The 21,511-nt window shown below is 49.4% G+C and overlaps 2 long non-coding RNA genes across 8 annotated transcripts in view; one reads left to right on the plus strand and one right to left on the minus strand.

Moving 5' to 3' along the window:
- The window catches only part of LOC102163670 (uncharacterized), a 43,473-nt gene that overhangs the window by 16,738 nt on the left and 5,224 nt on the right, over positions 1 to 21,511 (minus strand). For 2 of the 7 annotated variants that reach the window (XR_014829263.1, XR_014829261.1), the window contains exons 2-3: positions 17,701 to 17,811; positions 12,220 to 15,982 (exon numbers count right to left, since the gene is read on the minus strand). This is a non-coding gene — a long non-coding RNA (uncharacterized LOC102163670). Of the gene's footprint in view, positions 1 to 725; positions 2,264 to 2,485; positions 2,652 to 5,583; positions 5,692 to 12,219; positions 15,983 to 17,146; positions 17,255 to 17,700; positions 17,812 to 21,511 lie in introns of those variants that run through there. The other 5 variants (XR_014829267.1, XR_014829266.1, XR_014829268.1 and 2 more) reach the window with 5 other exon arrangements.
- LOC146407308 (uncharacterized) lies at positions 1,425 to 12,505 on the plus strand. The gene is made up of 3 exons (XR_014829269.1): positions 1,425 to 2,189; positions 4,570 to 4,710; positions 9,643 to 12,505. It is a non-coding gene; the product is annotated as an uncharacterized LOC146407308 (long non-coding RNA).

Genomic DNA, 21,511 nt, shown 5'->3' on the forward strand with positions numbered 1-21,511 from the left:
TCTCTTCACCCCCGACCACCAAAAAAAAAAAAAAAAAAGGGAGAGAGAGAGGGAGAAAGAAAGAAGGAAAACAAAATATCTACAGTTGTCGAGACAAGAGGAGAAAAATAGAGGCAAACATCCGTAATTTTCTCTGTGGGGCTTTGCGGTAATTGAGCCATTTGGATAAAAATAAAGGCAGCAGGCCCCTTAGGTAAGAAGAGCTTTTGCAATCTAAGAAGCTTGAATTATGTGTCTTGTGTCACTTGAAATCCCCCCATCTCCCCCTTCCCCCGGGCGGCCCAATCCACTTTCCCTTTTCTTATTATTTTTTTAAGTACCCTGTCAAATGTCGTCTGCAGAGCAGAGAATTTCAGCTGTCACAACTAATTTCAATTTTTCCATGTGCTTTTCCCCCTCGGTGTCCCCGGGGAGGGGCCTGGCTGAGTCCCCCCCACCCCAGCCCCGTTCCCTCCCCCTTGCTTCATGATCACTCTTTTTATTTATCATTATTGTTATTTCGAAACCAGATTTACATCATAAATTTGTTTGGGGAGTGTTTAAGGACTGTGGTTTGCTTCTGTGGGAGACTGGGCCGGCCTTGTCGGTTTCCAGCTTCCCTCTTATCCCGCCCCCACCTTCAACACCTTGAGCCCCTGGGACTCCCACCACTCTCCTCTTGGTACCTGGACTCCAACCCTCCCCTGGAGAAAATCCAAGTTCAAACACGACATTGATGCTTGAGGTTCTATCTAAACTCTTTTTATTTTTTTATCTTTTTTTTTTTAGGGCCACACCCTCGGCATATGGAGGTTCCCAGGCTAGGGGTCCAATGGGAGCAACAGCTGCCGGCCTACACCACAGCCACAGCAGCGCCAGATCCAAGCCGCGTCTGTGATCTACACCACGGCTCACAGCAATGCCGGATCCTTTACCCACTGAGCAGGGCCAGGGATCGAACCCACATCCTCATGGATCCTAGTCGGGTTGGTTACTGTGGAGCCACAATGGGAAGTCCCTATCTAACCCCTTAAGTCTCCCCCCACCTGTAGAGGGGAGGGCCAGAGGGACAATGACATTGATTTGGCCTTCTCCAGCTCACTCATCTTCTCTCTCATCTTTCTTTCCTTCTTAATTTATGCATTAATTCATTGGGCATTGAGCCAGGGTCACCACGTATGTGCCCATCCTGCCAGGGTGCTGGTCATGCCAAGGTCAGCAGGCACAAGCCTTACTCCTGAGGAAACGACAGTCTAGCAGAGTCAGGCAGAGAGGCAGACAGATTGGTACAAGGCATTAGATGTGCTGGCCAGAGGCTGTGCAAGGACTCCAGGGCCCAGTGGAGGGTGGGTGGCTTCTAGCTCAGCTACTAAGAGGCCTTGGCCAATGAGCAGAGCTCGGGCTGAACTTTGGAAGCAAAGGGAAACGTGCCAACTGGACAAGTTAGGGAAGGGAGTTCCAGGCAGAGGGAAACAGCATGGGCAAAGCCTAGTGTTTTGAGTTGAATTCATATGCTAATGTCCTGACCCCCAGTTCCTCAGGACATGACCTTATTTGGAAATAGGACCGTAGCAGGTGTAATTAGTTCAGAGGAAGGCGCACTGGAGCAGAGGGGACCCTGATCCAACATGACTGAGCACAGGAGTTCTCCAGCTCTATGGGCTAAGGATCTGGCATTGCCTCTGCCCTGATGGGGTTTGATTCCTGGCCTGGGAACTTCTGCATGCTCTAGGCATAGCCAAGGAAAAAACCAATATGATTGAGCACAGAAACACAGAAAAGGCCACATGAAGATGAAGGCACAGGAGTTCTCACTGTGGTTCAGTGGGTTAAGGATTCAGCTTTGCTGCAGCTGTGGCTCGATTCTATCCCTGGGAACGTCCATATGCTGTGAGTATGGAAGGCGGGGTGGAATAAAAGAATGAAGGCAGAGATAGTGCGTCCACAAGCCAAAGAAGGCTAGCAATGGCCAGCGAACCACGAGAAGCTGGGAAAGGTACAGAACAGGGTCTGCCTCCCAGCCCTCAGCAGGAACCAACCCGGCGACCACCTGGATCTCACACTTCCAGACTCCGGACTGAGAGACAGAAAATTGCTGTCGTTTAAGCCACCCAGTCTGTGGTACTTTATGACAGCAGCCCCAGCAAACGTTTTCCCAGCATGGAGAACGTGCAACCACAAGTTCGGAGAAGAGCGCATGATTCAGCAAGGTGGGTGCTGGGAGTTTGGAAGGGGCAGGGCTGGAGTACGGCGGGGCCAGATGCTGCAGAACTGGGGATACCATCTGGAGGGCAGGGCGGGGAGCACATGAGAGCACTTTAAGCAGAAAGGATCTGGGATGGAATGAGCTTAGTTTTTGGTTTGTTTTCTTGGCCACTCAGGGGGAAGTTCCCGGGCCAGGGATCTAACCTGAGCCACAGCGGTGACCCGAGCCACAGCAGTGACAATGCCAGATCCTTAACCCCTCTGCCACTTGGGAACTCTCTGAGCTTTGTTAAATACACACCCTGGTTACAGAGACAACACTGAGTGGGTGAGATGTCTTTGTTTTCTTCCACTTCCTTTTCTCTTCTCCTCCCATGTGCGCTGCAGAGCCAGGCCTGGTTTAACTCCTCATGGGGGTTCTGGGGCTCACGACCAGCCTGTTTCTCATGGGCTCCCACCAGCATTTGCTGCAAGAAGAAGCGATTCTAAGAACTCCTGGCTCCCCAGCTCTTCCCCGCTGCCCGCTTGGTTAACGGTCCTCACGGAGGACCCTGGTGTGCAGAGCACTGTCCAGACCGGGGGCTGAGTGACAATATGTCCACTGGAACACACCCCGTGGTCAGCTTATGTGTGAGAGCAGAGGCTGCAGACAGAGAAGCGGCCACCTTGGGGCCACCTTGAGTGGACACTCCTGGGTGAAGTGGAGGGCCATGTCCCCACTTCTCAATCCCCTCTCTTCCTCCTTGACCCATCCAGGCTCCCGAGGTGAGCTGCTTGGCTTTGTCCTGCCCTTCTCTCTTGTCCTGCTGTCCCTCTGATAGAGGAGAGAAAGGCCTAGAAAAGGCCAGGGCCCTTCTCTAAGACCTGAGGCACAGAGAGGTTATATGACCTGCCCGGAGTCACACAGCTGGTAGGGGGTAGAGTCAGGGAACTGAACCCATGAAGTTTCGGGCAGAGTCTTCGCTCTCAGCACACACAGCCCACACACTGTGCATTCATTTAACTCAGAACTCACTTCCAGAAAGGCAGTGTACCTGGTGGTTAGGGGCATGCTTGCTGGAATAGGACTGCCCACAGCGGAATCCCAGCTCCATCCCCTCCCAGCTGAGCAACAGGACTACTCTGAGCTCCAGTCTCCTCACTGCAAAACTGGAACACTACCAGTGGCAAATACTGGCTGCTGTCCACCAAACTCTTTCCCTTTTCCTCCCAGGTACTCCCAGCCAGACTACATTTCCCAGCCTCCCATGTAGGCACCATGTGACAGAGTTCTGGCCAATGGAATGTAGGAGGAAGTGATGTCACAACTCCCAGGCCTGGCTCCTAAAACTTCCTGTGCTATTCTTCCCCCTCTTCTACCCTGGGCCCATGAATGACTGTGTGGAGCCGAGTCCCTACCCAACACCCCTGGCCCACCCTGGGCTGTGAAATGAGCAGGAAATGAGCTCTTACTGTGGAGTTATTTGTTAGGATAGTTTTCCTGTTCTTGGACTTCCTGTTATGGCACAGAGGAAATGAATCCAACTAGGAACCATGAGGTTGTGGGTTTGATCCCTGGCCTCACTCAGTGGGTTAAGCATCTGGCATTGCTGTGAGCTGTGGTGTAGGTCACAGAAGAGGCTTGGATCTGGAATTTCTGTGGCTGTGGTATAGGCCAGCAGCTACAGCTCCAATTGGACCCCTAGCCTGGGAACCTCCATGTGCCATGGGTGTGGCCCTAAAAAGACAAAAGACAAAAAAAAAAAAAAGATATTTGTCCTATTCTTATGATTTTCTCCAAAGTGCTCAGCACAGAGCTGGGTGTTTTGTTTGTTTGTTTTTTTCTTTTTCTTTTCTTTTTTTTTTTTTTTTTGGCTACACCTGTGACATGCAGAGAAGTTCCCAGGCCAGGTATCAAACCTGTGCCACAGCAGTTACCTGAGCCACAGCAGCCAATACTGGATCCTTAACCCACTGAGCCACCAGGGAACTCCACAGTGCTTGGTGATGATGAAGCTCTGGTTAAGGGTTACTGTTATTGTTCCACAGCTCCCTCCTGCTGGAGTGTGAGCTCCAAGGGCACAAGCCAGGTGATCATAAATACACGTCAGATGCCTCATGTACCTGTGCCTGGTGTTGGGGTCTGTGCCTTTCCCAGGCTTCCAGTCTCCAAGAGCTGGGCTCCCTATCATTGTCTCCTGTAGACAGATACTTCAAGATAAAGGTTATGACAGGAGCAAGGAGGAGCTGAGTCCTGCTTATATAAACGATAAACATATTTCTCATTTTTGACCTCAAGGAGACCTCCCAAACTACACAGGCACAGAGATTCCTCAGGGTCAGAGAAGGCGGGGGGGGGGGTGCCTGACTCATAACACATCCTAATATATCCTGTCAACCTTCCAGAAACGCTTGCGCTAGACTCCATCTTGGGTAAAAGATGCATGCGCACACACAGGGCAAGGCCCTGAGTCGGGCCAAATGTGGACTCAAGACCAGACAAAGCAAGATGATTGGCCGGAAGAAACGTGGAAGAACTGCCCCCATGTAAGTGATTCAAACCACCCCAAAGGGCATGGCTCTCTCTGTCGGTGAGTCTGACTGTCTGTCCGTCTGTCTCTGAGCCTGCTCTGCTCGTATTTCTCCACACCTAGCTTCTCTCTGGATAAACACTTTACACGTCTCACCACTCTCAGTCTCTTTGCTGAATTTTTTCTCCAGGAGACAAGGACTGGGACGTACATCAAGCCTGCTGACCCTTGTGGTCTAGTGGTTAGGATTCAGCACTCTCACCCCAGAGCCACCCAAGAACACCCCCACCAGACTCAGTCCTGCCCCTACTCACAGTGTGAGAAAGATGTGCCAGCATCCACTGCAGGATCACCCAGCCTACAGCCGTCAGAACTCCAGCTCAGAGTTCCTATGTAGGGGTCTAAGGAGCCTTCCTAAAATTTGGCTTCAGGAGTTGCTGTCGTGGCGCAGTGGTTAACGAATCTGACTAGGAACCATGAGGTTGCGGGTTCAGTCCCTGCCCTTGCTCAGCGGGTTAACCATCCAGCGTTGCCGTGAGCTGTGGTGTAGGTTGCAGAAGCGGCTCGGATCCCGCGTTGCTATGGCTCTGGCGTAGGCCGGTGGCTGCAGCTCTGATTGGACCCCTAGCCTGGGAATCTCCATAGGCCGCAGGAGCGGCCCAAGAAATAGCAAAAAGACAAAAAAAAAAAAAAAAAATTTGGCTTCAGAGGGCCTGAGAACCCCCTGAGTCTGACATTGTAACGTGGCACTGCTACACTGCCTCTTCCCTCTAAATATCTGTTCGAGGGGTGCCAGTATCACCCAGGACCACACCTGCTAACCAGTCCTGCCTTCCTACCATTTAGGAGTTCCTTGGGTGAGCTGTGTGTCTTCAGGCATGCCTCTTACCTCTCGGAGCCTCAGTCTCCAGCTTGGCTGCTTCCAGGCCCAGCCTGCTGGTTATGGCGCACAGCGTAAGGGCCAAGGCGCTGCCCTCCCTCCTCATCCCAACAGGACCTGAAAGGGTGGGTCGTGAGTGCAGATGATGGCTCCCCAGGCAGCGCAGGGCAGGCCCAGGGACGCTCAGCCCCGCTGCGCCCTGTGCTCTGTGTTGGGGCTGGAAGTCATTTGGCTGGGAAGTCGCTTGTCCAGGAGCCCAAGCCCAGTCGTGGAATTGCGCTACCATGAGGGAAATTGCCCTACATGTGAATCCATGTGCGAGCCTGGGGAGAGCGGTTTTGATGCTTATGAGCGGATCGCGGTAGTCCCGCTATGCGCGGTGTTCTCAGCTTGTCTGCCTTCCAGTCGCTCTTAAATAATATGTTTTATTTGGTGTGACTGCTCACAGGGGCCCTGCTCCACCCAGCTCTGGCAACCGAAGCAGAACATTTAAAATCTCATCTGCTTTTCATTTGTCATGAATAAAATGGGTTTCAGGCTCCCACGGCCAGCTTGCCCAGCACGGAGAAGCAGCTCTTGCCAGGCTAACATTGGGCCACTGGCAGGCCCGTCACGGAGCAGACACCAGCATTGCTCAGAGGGTTGGACAAGAGAGGCCAGGTAGCTGGAAAGCAGCATTTCCTGTGACAGCTCTGGGTTTGAAACTTGACTCCTCCGCTTCCTGGCTGTGCGGTTTCAGCCATGTGGCTGGTCCTCTCTGAGTTTCTCATGGGTGGACCAGATGGCAAGGTCTTGGTCAAGCGGTGGTTCCGCTAGTTCTCGTGTCTCCAGCAAGGAACCGGTAGGAGGAGTTTGTGGTGTGCCCTCTACCACCCGCCATGACAGAGCCTTCAAAAGTTAGCATCTATATTTGGGTTTTGGGGGGCGGAAGGTTGGTTTTTTGGTTTGGGTTTTTTTAGGGCTGCAGGTGCAGCATATGGAAGTTCCCAGGCTAGGGGTCGAATCGGAGCTGCAGCTGCCGGCCCACACCCCAGCCACAGCCACACCAGAGCTCAGCTTCATCTGCAGCTTACACTACAGCTCGCAGCAATACCAGATCCTTAACCCACTGAGCAAGGCCAGGGTTCTCATCTGCATCCTCATGGATACTAGTCGGGTTTATAACCCCCTGAGCCACAACAAGAACTCCCATCAGCATCTATATTGGTTCACCCATGTTCACAGCAGCGTTGTTCACAATGGCAAAAGGTAGAAAGCACCCAAGAGCCCACTGACAGTTGACTGGACGAACCAAATGCGGTATTCAGACAATGGAATGTTATTCAGCCTTAAAAAGGAAGGAGGAGGAGTTCCTTGGTGGCTCAGCAGGTTAAGGACCTGGCTTTGGCACTGCTGTGGCTCAGGTCACAGCTGTAGCGTGATTTCAATCCCTGGCCCCGGAACTGCTGCATGCCTCAAGGAAAGGTCAATAAAAAAACAAAAGGAAGGAAATTCTGACACCTGCTACAACACCAATGAATCTTGAGGACATTGAGCTGTGTGAGATAAACCAGACACAAAAGGACGAATATTTTATGAGTCCACTTATATGAGTTACCTGAAGAAGTCAAACATTGGAGTTCCTGTTGTGGCTCAGTGGGTTAAGAACCCGACATACTATTATGAGGTTTCGAGTTTGATCCCTGGCCTCCCTCAGGAGGAGGGAGGATCCACTGTTGCCACGAGCTGCAGCCTAGGTCACAGATGAAACTTGGATCCTGTGTTGCTATGACTGTGGCATAGGCTGGCAGCTATAGTTCCCATTTGACCCCTAGCCTGGGAACCTCCATATGCCACAGATGTGGCTGTAAAAAGAAAAAAAAAAAAAAAAAGAAGAAGAAGTCAAATATAAATACAGACAGAGGAGTTCCCACCGTGGCCCAAGGGGATCAGTGGTGTCTCTACAGGTTCAATCTCTGGCCCAGCACAGTGGATTAAAATGATCCAGCATGGCTGCAGCTGTGGCATAAGTCACACTGCAGCTTGGGTTTGATCCCTGGCCCCAGGAACTCCACGTGCCACGGGCAGCCAGAAAAGAAAAAAAGAAAAAAAAAAAAAACACAAAAAGTAGAGTGGTGGCTGCCAGAGGCTGAGGGGAAAGAAGACTGGGGAATTAATGTTTAATGGGTCAGAGTTTCAGTTTTGCGAGATGAAAAAAATTCTAGAGATGGATGGCGGTGACGGTTATATAACAACGTGAATGTACGTAATGCCACTGACCTGCAGCTTAAGAATGACTAGAATGGTAAGCTGTATGTATATTTCACTACAATTTACAAGCGTTTTGTAAATTATAAGGAAACTCAGCTCCTTAAAAAAAAAAAAAAAAACTAAAAAGGAAGAAAAGAGAAAGACAACAAATATAAACAAACATTAGGAATGGGAAAGGGATGACAATCACGGAGAAGATTTCAAAATCTAATAAAAGAGGAGTTCCTGTTGTGACTCAGAGGTGATGCACCCAACTAGTATCCATGAGGGTTCGGTTTTGATCCCTGGCCCTGCTCAGTGGGTTAAGGATCCGGCGTTGCCGTGAGCTGTGGTGTAGGTTGCACACACGGCTGGGATCCTGTGTTACTGTGGTTGTGGTGCAGGCCGGCGGCTATAGCTCCGATCTGACCCCTGGCCTGGGAACCTCCATGTGCTGCAGGTGCAGCCCTAAAAAGCAAAATGAAATGAAATGAGACAACACAAAACAAAATAAAATAAAATACATTCAGAGCACAGAGGGGAAGACCTGGCTCTGTCCCATGTATCTAGGAGTCCAGATATGAGATGGTCAAATATGAATGGTCAAGGGCATCCTCAATGTCTGGGGCCTGGGTTCATCTTTAGGTGTCACGACTCACTCGTCTGGGCTCCGGTCAGCTGGGCCAGTTGACTGAAGGGCCTCCATGTGGCCTCTCCTTATAACTCGCGCTTCCTCACTGCATGGTGGCCTCAGGGCAGTCACACTTCTTACATGGCAGCTCAAGGCTCCCAAAGTTAAGGGTCCAGTGGACCAGGCAGGAAGCTGCACTGCCTTTTATGACCTTACCTCTGAAGTCACCTCGTGTCACAGCTATTTCACTCTCTAGGCTGAAGTAGCAAAGTAAACCTCACCCCTTCATGGAAACTGGTGGTCATTTTAAAAAGTCCCCCAACTCAGCTGCTCAGGGCTCCCTGTTGGCTCCCCTCCCACCCTGGCCTCAGTGCCCTCCCGCCCACCGCACTTGCACCCAGGTCTTTGTTGCGGGATCTAGCTCTGGAGCAATTCAGCCCCTAACTCTATAAGTCCCTTGCCTCTCCAAGCCTCCGTTTCCTCGTCTATAAAATGTGGATTCTGGAGTTCCCATTGTGGCCCAGTGGGTTAAGAACCCGACCAGTATCCATGAGGATGCAGGTTCCATCCCTGGCCTTGATCAGTGGGTTAAGGATCTGGCCTTGCCATAAGCTGTGGTGTAGGCCACTGATGTGGCTCAGGTCTGGAGTTGCTGCGGCTGTGGTGTAGGCCAGCAGCTGCAGCTCCAATTTGATCCCTGGCCTGGGATCTTCCATATGCTGCGGGCGCGGCCCTAAAAAGACCAAAAAAAAAAAAAAAAACCCCAAAAAAACAAAAACCTGTTGATACTAATGGTCAGTACAAGAATTAAGGGAGATGCTGAGTATAAAGTGTGTGCAGCAGAGTGTCTGTCGCAGTGGAAACCCTCCGCGGAGGCTGATTTCTTTCATGAGCTTGGCCATCTCATAAAAGACCACATCTCCCTTCGAAAGAAACAGATGATGTTCCAACAGTGGGTCATGGGTCCCAAGTCTCACGGGCAGCGGGCTGGTCACTCCCTTGAGGATGGGAGCAGGCGGCCATCCCAATGCAGGGTCAAGGTTATGACTCAGGAATATGGCAGGATGTGAGCAATAACATTTTCCAAAGGTGCAACAATGTCTCCCATCCTAGGGCTAATGAACAATGGCTTGGACAGGCTCCCATCAAGAAATGATGGCTGTGTCCCCCTCCCCTTGAATCTGAGTGGGTTTTTGTTACTGTTGCAGCCATAGAGGAGAGCAGAGCTGATTGCCCAGGCAAGAGCAAAGAGGTGACACAGACTCTAACTTGCAGATATATTCTACTGGAATGCCTGCTCTTGAAGCCTTCGGCAATTCTGTGAGCAGTCCGTCTGCCCTGAGGCTGCCATACCATGAGGACTCAATCTAGCCCCTGTGGCGTGACCACATGGAGCGGCTCCAAAACTGCATGATTACGGAGGGATGCTCAGTTGGCCCTCAGTGCTGCCAGACCCACCCTCCACGCAACAGTGGCTTCTGCCCCCACCCTGCTATTCCGGTTCATCTTCTGACTACAGATGCATGCACAAAAGACCTGCCCACCCCCAGCCAGAAACATCCAGCTGAGCCTTTCCCAAACCCCGGACCTATAAGTCATCAGCAAACAAAAGGGTTGTTTTAAGTCGTGGCGCAGCGGAAACAAATCCGACTAGGAACCATGAGGTTTCAGGTTTGATCCCTGGCCTTGCCCAGTGGGTTAAGGATCCGGCATTGCCATGAGCTGTGGTGTAGGTCGCAGGCACGGCTCGGATCTGGCATTGGTATGGCTGTGGCGTAGGCCAGCGGCTACAGCTCCGATTTGACCCCTAGCCTGGGAATCTCCACATGCCATGGATGTGGCCCAAAAAAGACAAAAAATGAAAATAAAATAAAATGAAATAAAATGGTAACATTTGGAGTACTTGGTTATTTAGCAGGAGTTACCAGAATACAGATGAAGAGGCCATTCTGTAATAGGGAAACTGGCTTGGGGGTTTATTTGCTTTGGGCTTTTTGTTGTTGTTGGCCATGCCCATGGCATGTGGCAGTTCCTGGGCAGGGACTGAACGTGTGCCACAGCAGTGATCCAAGCCACTGCAGTGACAATGCCGGATCCTTTACCTGCTGTGCCACAAGACATTTCCACAGGGAGACGGGCTAACAAAATCTTTGCCCTGCTGGCTTGCTGTTGGCTCTCACTGTAACAGTCGTGCCTATAAAAACAAAAAACACTGTAGGAGATCTGCCATCACATGCCTCGATTTCCCAGCCTGGTACTCAATGCAGGATAGTCCCTAAAAGCATGACTTTATGGCCTCCAAAGGGTCAGAGCGAGCTGGATCATTGGACTCCCTTATTAGCACTTGGTAGGAGCCAAACACCAGGAGTCAGCAATGTGGACGGTCTTTAACCCGGTCTCCCACAGGGAGTCCGCTCAGCCCCTTGGTGCTTCTGTGTGGTGGATGGGAGATGCTGCAGGGCTAGGGCTTGTCAAACTCTGCCTGTTACCCCCACCCCGACCCCTGGTGTGTGTGCTCAGCCACGCCCATGGCATGCAGAAGTTCCTGGGGGCTAGGGATGGAACTGGAGCCACAGCAGCGACAACGCTGGAACCTTAACTCACTGAGCCACCAGGGAATTTCACCGCCTGCCTCTCCTGAAGGATGGTGCTACCCGTCTGAGGCTTAGCTGGACTGAGTGTCCTCAGGGCGCCTCCGCTGCTCTCAGAAGCCTCAGGCAACAGAGGTAGGCCTGGTTGGGAAGGGATCACCTTCCAGCTGTCCAGCTACATGGCCCCTCCCTCTTGGTCTCTGCTACAGAGTGGAAATACCTGCAGTTTGATGGCTCAGCCCTTAGGACCCAGCCCTCGGCCCCATCGGTGATGCCACAGGCACTTCTGAGCACCCACTTGCCACTGTTTGCCAGAGGGCTCTGCGTGCAGCCTGCATGCATTCCACAGAGCAGCCCTGGTTTCCAGGAGAGGACACTGTGCTCAGACACTTAAGGGACTTGTCCAAGGTGACTCAGTTACTAAGCGGCAGAGCTGGGACTCGAGCTGGACTCCCAGCTACTGGGCAACGCTGCCTCTGCTCAGATGGGGCACTTGGCAGAGGTTTCCAACCAGCTAAGGGCCCTTGAGATTCTTTTTTTTTTTTCTTTTTTTTCTTTTTCAGCTGCACTCACACCACACGGCAGTTTCTGGGCCAGGGATCAAATCTGAGCCGAAGCCTCGACCTATGTCACAGCTGTGGCAACGCTGAGAACCCCTGAGATTCCTGAGGCGTCACCCCGCAGCGTCCCAGCACTTTTCTCTGCCGCATCTCCCTTTCTCCTTCTTCCTGCTCCCTCCCCAACCCCCACCATTCTTTGCGCATTCCTGGAAGATGAGGGAGTCTGAGTAGCAGGGGGGAAATGTTTACCAGATGCTGTAACATTGTAGTTAAAAGTTGAGGCTGTCACGTCCAACAGACATGGCCTTGAAACCTAGCTCTGCAAGGCGCTAAACTTGTGGTAACCTTGGGCAGGTCCCTTTAGCTCTTTGAGCTCCGGGTTCCTCGTCTGCAGGTTCCTCGTCTGCAGAATGGGGATAATTAATAGCACCCAACTCATAAGGTCAGACAACTTAACGGAGATAATACAGGTAAAGGGTTTAACATAAAGATGCCCCTAAACATGCCCTGGCACCATCGCCACTACCGTCACCATTAACGAGGGGCAAATGACAGGCAAATCCTTCTTTTATCGGACCTACAATATAGTTTTCACTCAGTTTGATATTTTCACTATACACTAAAGAATAAGATCTTTTTAAAAATTGATTTTTAATTACGTGAGAAATGCACAAATACATACTACTTAAAAGAAAAAAAAAACAACACTACTATTATAGGTAAGACTAAAGTCTCATTGGAGGGCCGGTCCCTTGGCTCCTCTATCTCAGCGCCCCCAACCCATCTCATCCTTCCTCGTCATTCTCCAAAGGTAATCGCTAATATTTTGCTGCCTCTGCCTCAGGCGTTTTTTTCCCTGTGCTCTTGCAAGCACATGTCCTTGTCCTTTGAAATAAACGGAGTGGTTTGAGTGTGCCGTACGTTTGGTTTGTTTTTACATAAAGGGATCAGACTGATCATATCTTTCCACTACTTTTTTTTTTAATTTAACTTAGTAACACCTCTTTTGATTTACTAATGTCAACAAGAAAGGAGGGAGGAGGGGATCCCAGGCCTGGATCAAACTTTAGGGCCAAAGCCAGCAACTCACAGACCAGTGAGTCCACAGGGGCCCTTGAATTTGCTGGGCTCACCTTTGCTCTCCCTGTGGCTTATCTATTTTGTCTTTACAAACAAACAACAATTGTTCTCTCTCTGAATCACCTGCAAGCCTCAGGTTCTAAAAACAGGAAAACACCCTCTTCTCCCCCCAACTGGGCCAGACTATCCATCAAACCCGGTCAGTGGGAGGACGGCTTTCTGTACGCCCTATTTATTTCTTCCTACAAGATTACAAAAAAAGACAGCGCAGGGGCTGCGGCTGCCAGGCCCAGGCCTCTGGTCAAGGTCTCTTTTCTTGAGCCCCGAGTCTTGGGAAGCTGTGATGATCGCTAAGAAAAAAACCCAGAAAGACACATGTCATTGCAAAGCATGGACTAGGCACCTGTGCGTCACAAAGGCAGCCTGTGGTTCCACCCCGGAGTCAGAGCCAGTCCCGGGCATTGGGCTGAGAAAGGATAACCCATCACCTGGCCTTGAGGGTCTCTGACCCTTGAGGCCATCACAGCCACTGATGTTGTCTGAGAGATGCAACACCCTTTACTAAGAGTGACATTTTGGTAAGAATGCAGCCAGGTTACTTCCTGCTGCCATATGGGGTGGAATTTTCTTTGGAAGCATCGCATGTTCCTGCTTCATGGCACCCTCCTTTCAGCGAGGCAGTCCTTGTTTCTCATAGAAGCAGGACACCTGTGTGACCAGGTGAGGGCAGCCCACCTGCCTGGCCCCCTTCCTTTCCAGATACTTCCAGACACAATACACGCTTTAAACTTTGTCCCTAATTTATGGGACCAGAAGGCTTAAGATTTTAGAATCTCTAGAAATTTCTGGGTAACAAATAGAGCACATGTTCTGACAGTTACTGTCCTTTTCCTTCATATCAGGCAACGCGTGCCCTGCACCTACTTTATTCTTTGCTGTGTTCATCACTGCCACCCACCACCACTCCAGCCCATTTCTGTCTGCTGACTCAGGTCTCGTGCCCGTCACAGATATCAGTTGGAGGCTTTCTTTATGGTTGGATTATTATCAAGTCTCCTTTTCCATTCTTCCTTGGATTTCATTTCCAGCCCCCATCCTAGCTGTCTTTTTCCTGATACCATGCTCCCGTGGTAACAATGGATTATTGATGACAAGGGTCATCCAGAGGAAGAGCCTTTGTTGGAAGGACGGATGGCTGGATGGACAGACAGATGGACAAGTGGATGGACAGATGGCAAGATGGATGGAAGGAAGAAAGTTTAATGGAATGATCCCTAGCTATCCTTATTTACTCTCAATGCAGAAGGAAAGAAGCATAAGGAATAAATACATGATTTTGTGTTGGTCCTGTCAGGAAGGAAGGTAAGTCTGTCCTGGGCTTCGTTAAGAATGAGGGAGGATGGACGTGACCAACAGAGCACACGTGTTCTTGAATGCTGTGAGTACTGCCCATTCGAATTCCTCTTCTCTCGACAAAGTGGTTCTCTCTCTTCCTTCCTTCCTTCCTTCCTTTCTCTTTTTAGGGCTGCACCCGAGGCATGCGGAAGTTCTCAGGCTCGGGGTCAAATTGGACCTGCGGCTGCCAGCCTACCCCACAGCCACAGTAACTCAGGCTTCAAACCAAGTCTGTGAGCTACACCACAGCTCTCGGCAATGTCAGATCCTTAGCCCACTGAGCGAGGCCAGGGAGCGAACCCCCGAGTCCTCATGGGTACTAGTCATGGGTACCTGGGAACACCCTCAGGCTGTTTCTGTGTCACCATTCTGAGTGGACGAGAGCTGTTTCTCCCACTGTGTCCACCTTTCTTCTCGGAGCAGCTGCGCTGCCCTTGGTCTCTTCACTCACTCCCAAGCTCTAGGACTCTGAGGCCACCGGGGTCTCAGGACCCTGCGGCTGAGATCTGCGGCTCGACTTCCTCCTCCCCGCGATGACTTACGTCATGTTTTTTCCAACATATTATTACGACATTTGCAAACAGAGCAAAATGGAAAGAATTTAGTAGCGAACACCCATGAACCCACCCCATTTAATTCTACTATTAAATGTTCTACCATTGCCTTTATCTCACATCTATCCATCTGGCCCGCCATCAAGCAATGAATCCATCTTACTTTTGTTGCATTTCAAAGTCAATTGCAGACATCAGTACATTTCCTTCTACCTGTGTATCTTGGACTAGAGTACAATATTTGTATTTGTCTACAAGTTTTTTCTTTCATTATAAAATTTGTATACAATAAGATACACAACTCACGACATATGCTGGGTTTTGCAGATACTGCGCAGCCCAAATTTCTATCCATCTGTGGGACAGTACCATTACCTCAGAAAGTTCCTTTATGCCTCTTTCCAGTCAATCTCCATCCTCAACTTTCTGAGGGGACCACTGTTCTGATTTTTCCACTTGGGCTGCTTCCAGTTTTAGGCTTTTATGAAGCTGCTGTGACAATTACCACACGGCTTCTTTATGGACACATATTTTCATTTCTCTTAAATATTTAGGAATGGAATTGCTGGGTTAAAGAGTGGGTATATTTTTAGTTTATAAAGAAACTTCCACTCTTTCTTTTCTTTTGTGTGTGTGTGTCTTTTTTGTCTTTTTAGGGCTGCACCCACGGCATATGGAGGTTCCCAGGCTAGGGGTCCAATCGGAGCTGTAGCTGCCGGCCTACACCATGGCCACAGCAATGCCAGATCCGAGCCGTGTCTGACACCTACACCACAGCTCACCGCAACGCTGGATTCTTAACCCACTGAGAGAGGCTAGGGATCAAACCCTCGACCTCATGGATCCCAGTCGGATTCATTTCCACCGCGCCACAACGGGAATTCCACCGCCTTTTTATTTTCTTAATGGTGTGTTTTAAGAGCATGTAGTCAGGGCCTACACTAATTAGTAAATCTCATTGCCATGGCCACGAGATTATATCAGGCATGGGTACCTAACCCAGTCAAGTCGAGGAGACTTTTCAAGGAAGGCTGGGACAAAAACAGGTGCTGTGTAGCTGGGCCTGTGCTTGAGGGGATGTGCCTCTCGCCACATTGTGGAGACACTCATCCTGAGAATGGATTCGAGCCAGGGAGGCAGAGCCCAGAGACAGAGAGAGAAACCAGGTCTGAGTGACACGGCATCCCTGCATCAGACTCCATGCCAAAGTTGTCCACAGAGACCCCACATTTTCTTGCCTTTACTCCTTTTCTCGTGCTGCTCATTTCACCAGTGCCCGTCTGCACGTCTCCAAATGTTCCAGTGGCCCATCTGAGATGCCATTTTTTCTTTTCCTTCTTCTCCTTTTTTTGCTTTTTACAGCTTCACCTGTGGCATATGGAAGTTCCCAGGCTAAGAGTCGAATCGGAGCCACAGCTGCCAGTCTAACCCACAGCCACGGTAACACCGGATCTGAGATGCATCTGTGACCTCTCCCGCCGAAGCCTGTGGCAACACTGGATCCTCAACCCACTGAGCGAGGCCAGGGATCAAACCTGCATCCTCACAGAGACCACGTCGGCTCCCTGACCCACTAAGCCACAACAGGAACTCCAAGATGCCACTTTTTCTGTCAAATTTTCTCTGATCTCTCTTAGTTTCTCTGGCCCATTCTGAAGTGACTTTCCATTCTGGAAGCTGAACACTACTGGTGTCTCTTAACATGTATTTATAACCATGGATTATTACTACGTTTTTTAAAAATATATAAAACTATAAGCTCTTATGTGCCTGGATCCACATATGATCTCAGTATTATTCACATAATATGGCCTTTGAGCACATATACTCGTATGCTCAGGGAACCTTAATTTTCTATATGGGACTACTTATTAAAAGCAAGTGTTGGTATTTCGGGGGAAAAAAAAGATTGAAAAACTCATTGAATGAAGAATTACAGGGAGTTCCTGTCATGGCTCAGAGGAAGCGAATCTGTCTAGTATCCATGAGGACGGAGGTTTGATCCTTGGCCGTGCTCAGTCGGTTAAGGATCTGGTGTTGCCGTGAGCTGTGTGGTGTGTAGGTCGAAGATGTAGCTCGGATCCCGAGTTACTATGGTATGGTGTAGGCCAGTGGCTATAGCTCCGATTCGACCCCTAGCCTGGGAACCTCCATATGTCATGAGTGAGGCTCTAGGGAAAAAAAAAAAAAAAAAAGAATTACAACTGAGTGTATTTGGCAGCTTTAATTCCACTCCCAGAGTACCATAGGGTGCAGTCAAGGCCGTATTTCCCCTTCTGATTCCCTTCCTGCCTGCTTTCCTTTTCACTCTGCCTTATGTCCTCTTGAATTCTCTTGCCCTTCCTGAAGCCCCAGACAATAATCGGGGATGGCTGCTCCACAAGGAGGGTGACCTTCACGGGGTCTACTTTGTCAACTCCTGAGAGAGTCCACTCATCCCCACTGCCCCAGGACTTTCCTGGTTTCAATACCAAAGTCCCACCACCCGGGAAACCCTTCGTTCCCAGGCACACATGAGTGGCTGAAACCCACCTCGACCTCCACTCCCTCCAAACCCGCCAAGCTTGTTTTGGAAGAGAAGCGCTCACTGGTTCCTATCTCGGATGGCAAAGCTCCAGGGTCCTGGTGTAGACACCCTGTCTAGACAGAGAGGAGACCCACGAATGTAAGGGGCTAGCATTTCTGTGATTAGGTTACCAGTCAGGTGACTCTGTGTTCATCAAAATGGAGATTATCCTAATGAAGGAAGCCCTTCGCAGATGACCTGAAAGATGCACTCCCGCCGGTCACGAACGCCCAGCCTCCACGGCCTCTACACCCGCAAAGAAACAGATTCCAAAACCCCATGAGCCTGGATCCCAAAGCTCAGAGAAGACCTCAGCCCCAGGGAACACCTTGATTTCAGCCTTGTGGGACCGCAAGGAGAGAGCGCCCAGCTACACTGTGATGTGACTTTCAACCTACAGAACTGTGAGATTATGTAAATTCGTTTTAAGCTGCTAAATTTGAGTTCATTTGTTAGACAACAAAGGGCACTCTTCCATAGAAGAGAGAGTTAGGTGGCTGTGGCAAGTGTCTCAACCCACCTGAGCCGTGGTTTCCTTATCCACAGAATGGGGAGGCCCATCTCCTAGTGCCGAGGGGTGGAGGTAAGCCCTCGAGGGACGTATCTTCCTGGAGAGCTAGTATGTGCATTCCTACGAAAAGAACATGAATTGAAATTCAAGTTTATTGAAATAAGGGACTCAAAGAGATATTTTCACATCAATTTTCTTTTTGTGATGTTTTGTTTTGTTTTGCTTTTTGCTTTTTAGGGCGGAACCTGTGGCATATGGAAGTTCCCAGGCTGGGGGTCAGATCTGAGCTACAGGTGCCGGCCTACGTCACAGCCGCAGCAACACCAGATCCGAGTCGCTTCTGCTACCTACACCACAGCTCACAGCAATGCCTGACCTCTGACCCACTGGATGAGGCCAGGGATTGAACCTGCATCCTCATGGATACTAGTCAGGTTCAGAAGCCATTGAGCCACAACAGGAACTTCCCACGGCTATTTTCATGGCAACATTATTCACAGTAGCCAAAAGGTGGAAGCAACCCAAGTACCTGACAGATGAATGCATAAACAAACTATGATATACATACATGTGACATCGTGATTTATAAGAAGAAAGGTATGTTTGGTCTTTGTCTATCTCTGGCACAGCCTACCTAAACCCCTTGGGATTTCCTAAGTGATAAGAAAGGTGTCTTTGCTATGTTAATGAGTGATTGTATACCCGTCCTATGGATGGGGGCTGATTGCCAGGAGAACCTGCCATACGATTAGAGGGTTATAACTTTCATTCCCAACCCCCTGACCTCCGAGTAGGGGCAAGAGGCTGGAGGTTGAATTGATCAGCAATGGCCAATGATTTAATCAATCGTGCCTCTGGAATGAAGACTCCATAGATACTCGAAAGCCAGGGTTTGAAGTACTTCCCGTTGGGGAACATATGGAGGTTTCAGGAGGGAGCACAGAAGTTCCATGCCCTTTTCCACACCTTGCTTGGTCATCTCTCCCGTTTGGCTGTTCCTAAGTCACATCCTCCTATAATAAACCCAGTATAAGGGGCGTAAGAGGTAAGGATATTTACCCCAGTAAGTAAAATGTTTCTCTTGCAAATTAATCTAACCCAAAGAGAGGCACTGCAACCATCCATATATAGCTGGTGGGTCAGAGGCTGAGGTGACAAGCTGGATTTGCAATTGGCCTCTGAAGTGGGAGGTGGGCAGTCTTGTGGGACTGAGCCCTCAGCTCTCCAGGAAGATAGTGTCAGAACTGAGTTAAATTGTGGGACACTCAGCTGGCGTCCGGAGCAATGGCTGGTGGTGTGGGAAACCCCCTCCCCCCCATATTGGAACTGGTGACCAGAAGCATTACCACACAATAGAATATTATTCAGCCTTAAACAGGAAGGAAATTCTGACGCAGGCTACAACACGAATGCATCTTTAAGACATGCTGCTGAGTGAAATAAGCCAGCCACAGGAGGACAGGTATTGCTAGTGCACGAGTTCACGTATACGAGGCACCTAGAGGAGTCAGATTCATAGACAGACAGTAAATTGGGGGTTTCCAGGGCCTGGAAGAGGAAGAAGCAGGGAACCCATGTACAATGCATACAGAGTTTCATTATGAGAAGAGGAGAGACAAGGAGAGATGTTCTAGAAAAGGATGGTGGTGATGATTACAAACAACGTACTTAGTGCCACTGAACCGGACTCTTAAAAATGTTTTAGGGGAGTTCCCGTCGTGGCGCAGTGGTTAACGAATCCGACTAGGATCCATGAGGTTGTGGGTTCAATCCCTGGCCTCGCTCAGTGGGTTAAGGATCCAGTGTTGCCATGAGCTGTGCTGTAGGTTGCAGACGCGGCTCGGATCCCGCGTTGCTGTGGCCGTGGTGTAGGCCAGTGGCTACAGCTCTGATTAAACCCCTAGCCTGGGAACCTCCATATGCCGCAGGAGCGGCCCAAGAAATGGCAATAAGACAAAAAAAAGAAAAAATTAATTCTTAAATATTTATTTAAAATTTTTAACGCATGCGATTTTGGAGTTCCCACTGTGGCTCAGTGGGCTAAGAACCTGACTAGGATCCATGAGGATGCAAGTTTGATCCCTGGCCTCACTCATTGGGTTAAGGATCCAGCATGGCCAAAAGCTGCTGCATAGGTCTCAGAGGCAGCTCGGATCTGGGGCTGCTGTGGCTGTGGTGCACGCCGGCACCTGCAGCTCCAATTCACCTGCTAGCCTGGGAACTTTCATGTGCCACAGGCACAGTCCTAAACAAAGAAGAGAAAAGAAAAAAAAAATTAACTCATGCGATTTCAAAAAATAACAACTGTGATAATAACAAGTGTGGGCCAGGATGAGGAGTAACAAGAACTCCTCTGCAGCTGGTGGGATGTGCGTCCCACTCTGGAGACGGGAGATGGTGTCCACACTGGATAGCAACGGGGCTTTATCTAGCAAAGCAGAGGTGGCATACTCCCCATCACCCTCCCCACCCCCACCCAGTGACTTCACTCCTGGGTCTCTATCCAAGAGAACCTGCCAAACATGACACAGGTACATAAGTTCAAGAAAGCTAGTTGCAATATCATTTTGTAACAGAGCCGACCACAGAGACAATCTAAATGGGGAACCTCGGGAGAAAAACTACATAATTTCTAGTGTATTTGTTTAGTGAACAACAGAGGGAAAATCACTGAAATACAACTGCATATGTGAACCTGTATAAATCTCAAAAATACATGTGGGGCCAAAAAAATTAAAAAGATAGAAATGACAGAAGGATACATAGAGCGTGATACCATTTATATATCATGTTTGAAAGCATGACCCCCCCCCCACACACACATGAGAATGCAGCACCCATCAGAACACAGATCACCAAGTTTAGGAAGGCAGCCACCACTAGAAAGGGAAGGAGTGGGCCAGGACCATGGAGGGTTACACAGGGATCTTCACTGGTAACTGCAGGGCTGATCTCTCATACTGGCATTGGGTATAGGGCTATTCACTATGTTATTCTGTATACTGTTTTGTATGCCTGAAATATATCGCAATAAAAATCAATAAAGCAGAGATTAAAAGAATATGATCGGACATTACCAAAAGGATCTACTCATTAGTTTATAGTAATTATTGTTTGCTGAACACATTCTACAGGCTTACTGCTGGAGACACAATGACAAACAACATGGACACACTGCTGCTGCCTCTGAAGCTGATGGTCTTGTTGGAGAGACACATCTGTATTAATCATATAATACAGTTTAATGTATAACTTAAACTAAAATAGGTGCTCTGCTTTCCAGGAAGGAGACTAGGAGAGTTTTCTATGGGGACTCTAATTGGTCCAAGAGGAACAATTTAAAGATTCTGACAAGCATGAACAGGACACCACATATTCCCAAACATCTAAGGAAAGTCCGTAACAGGAAAGATGGGGACCATAAAGCCTACGTACTTAGATCCATCCATCCATCCATCCATGCATCCATCCATCCATCCATAAGATAACTGACAACACTGAACTGCAAGCAACATGAACTGTGCAGGGAGAAGAAACTTTTGTTTAAAAAACTATCTTAAAAAAAAACCCCTATCTTTACCATCCTCAGAAAGATAGGGGAAGGTATTCAATTCACAAAATAAGAATAGAGGGCTACTTTTTAAAGAAAGGTCTGTTGGAAGAGCAAAGAAGAGCTCTCAGGAATTAAAAACACAATAGCATAAATGAAAAACTCTAGGAGTCTTCTTGTGGCTCGGGGGTTTCCCTGGCCCAGGAACTTCCACATGCTGCAGATGTACCCAAAGGGGGGAGGAACTCTACAGAACAACGGGAAGATCGA

This window comes from Sus scrofa, chromosome 1 (assembly GCF_054392235.1).
Source record: "Sus scrofa isolate SSC_HxYL_T2T_F1_AM1 chromosome 1, Sscrofa_HxYL_maternal_Yorkshire_Landrace_v2.0, whole genome shotgun sequence".
NCBI lineage: Eukaryota > Metazoa > Chordata > Mammalia > Artiodactyla > Suidae > Sus > Sus scrofa.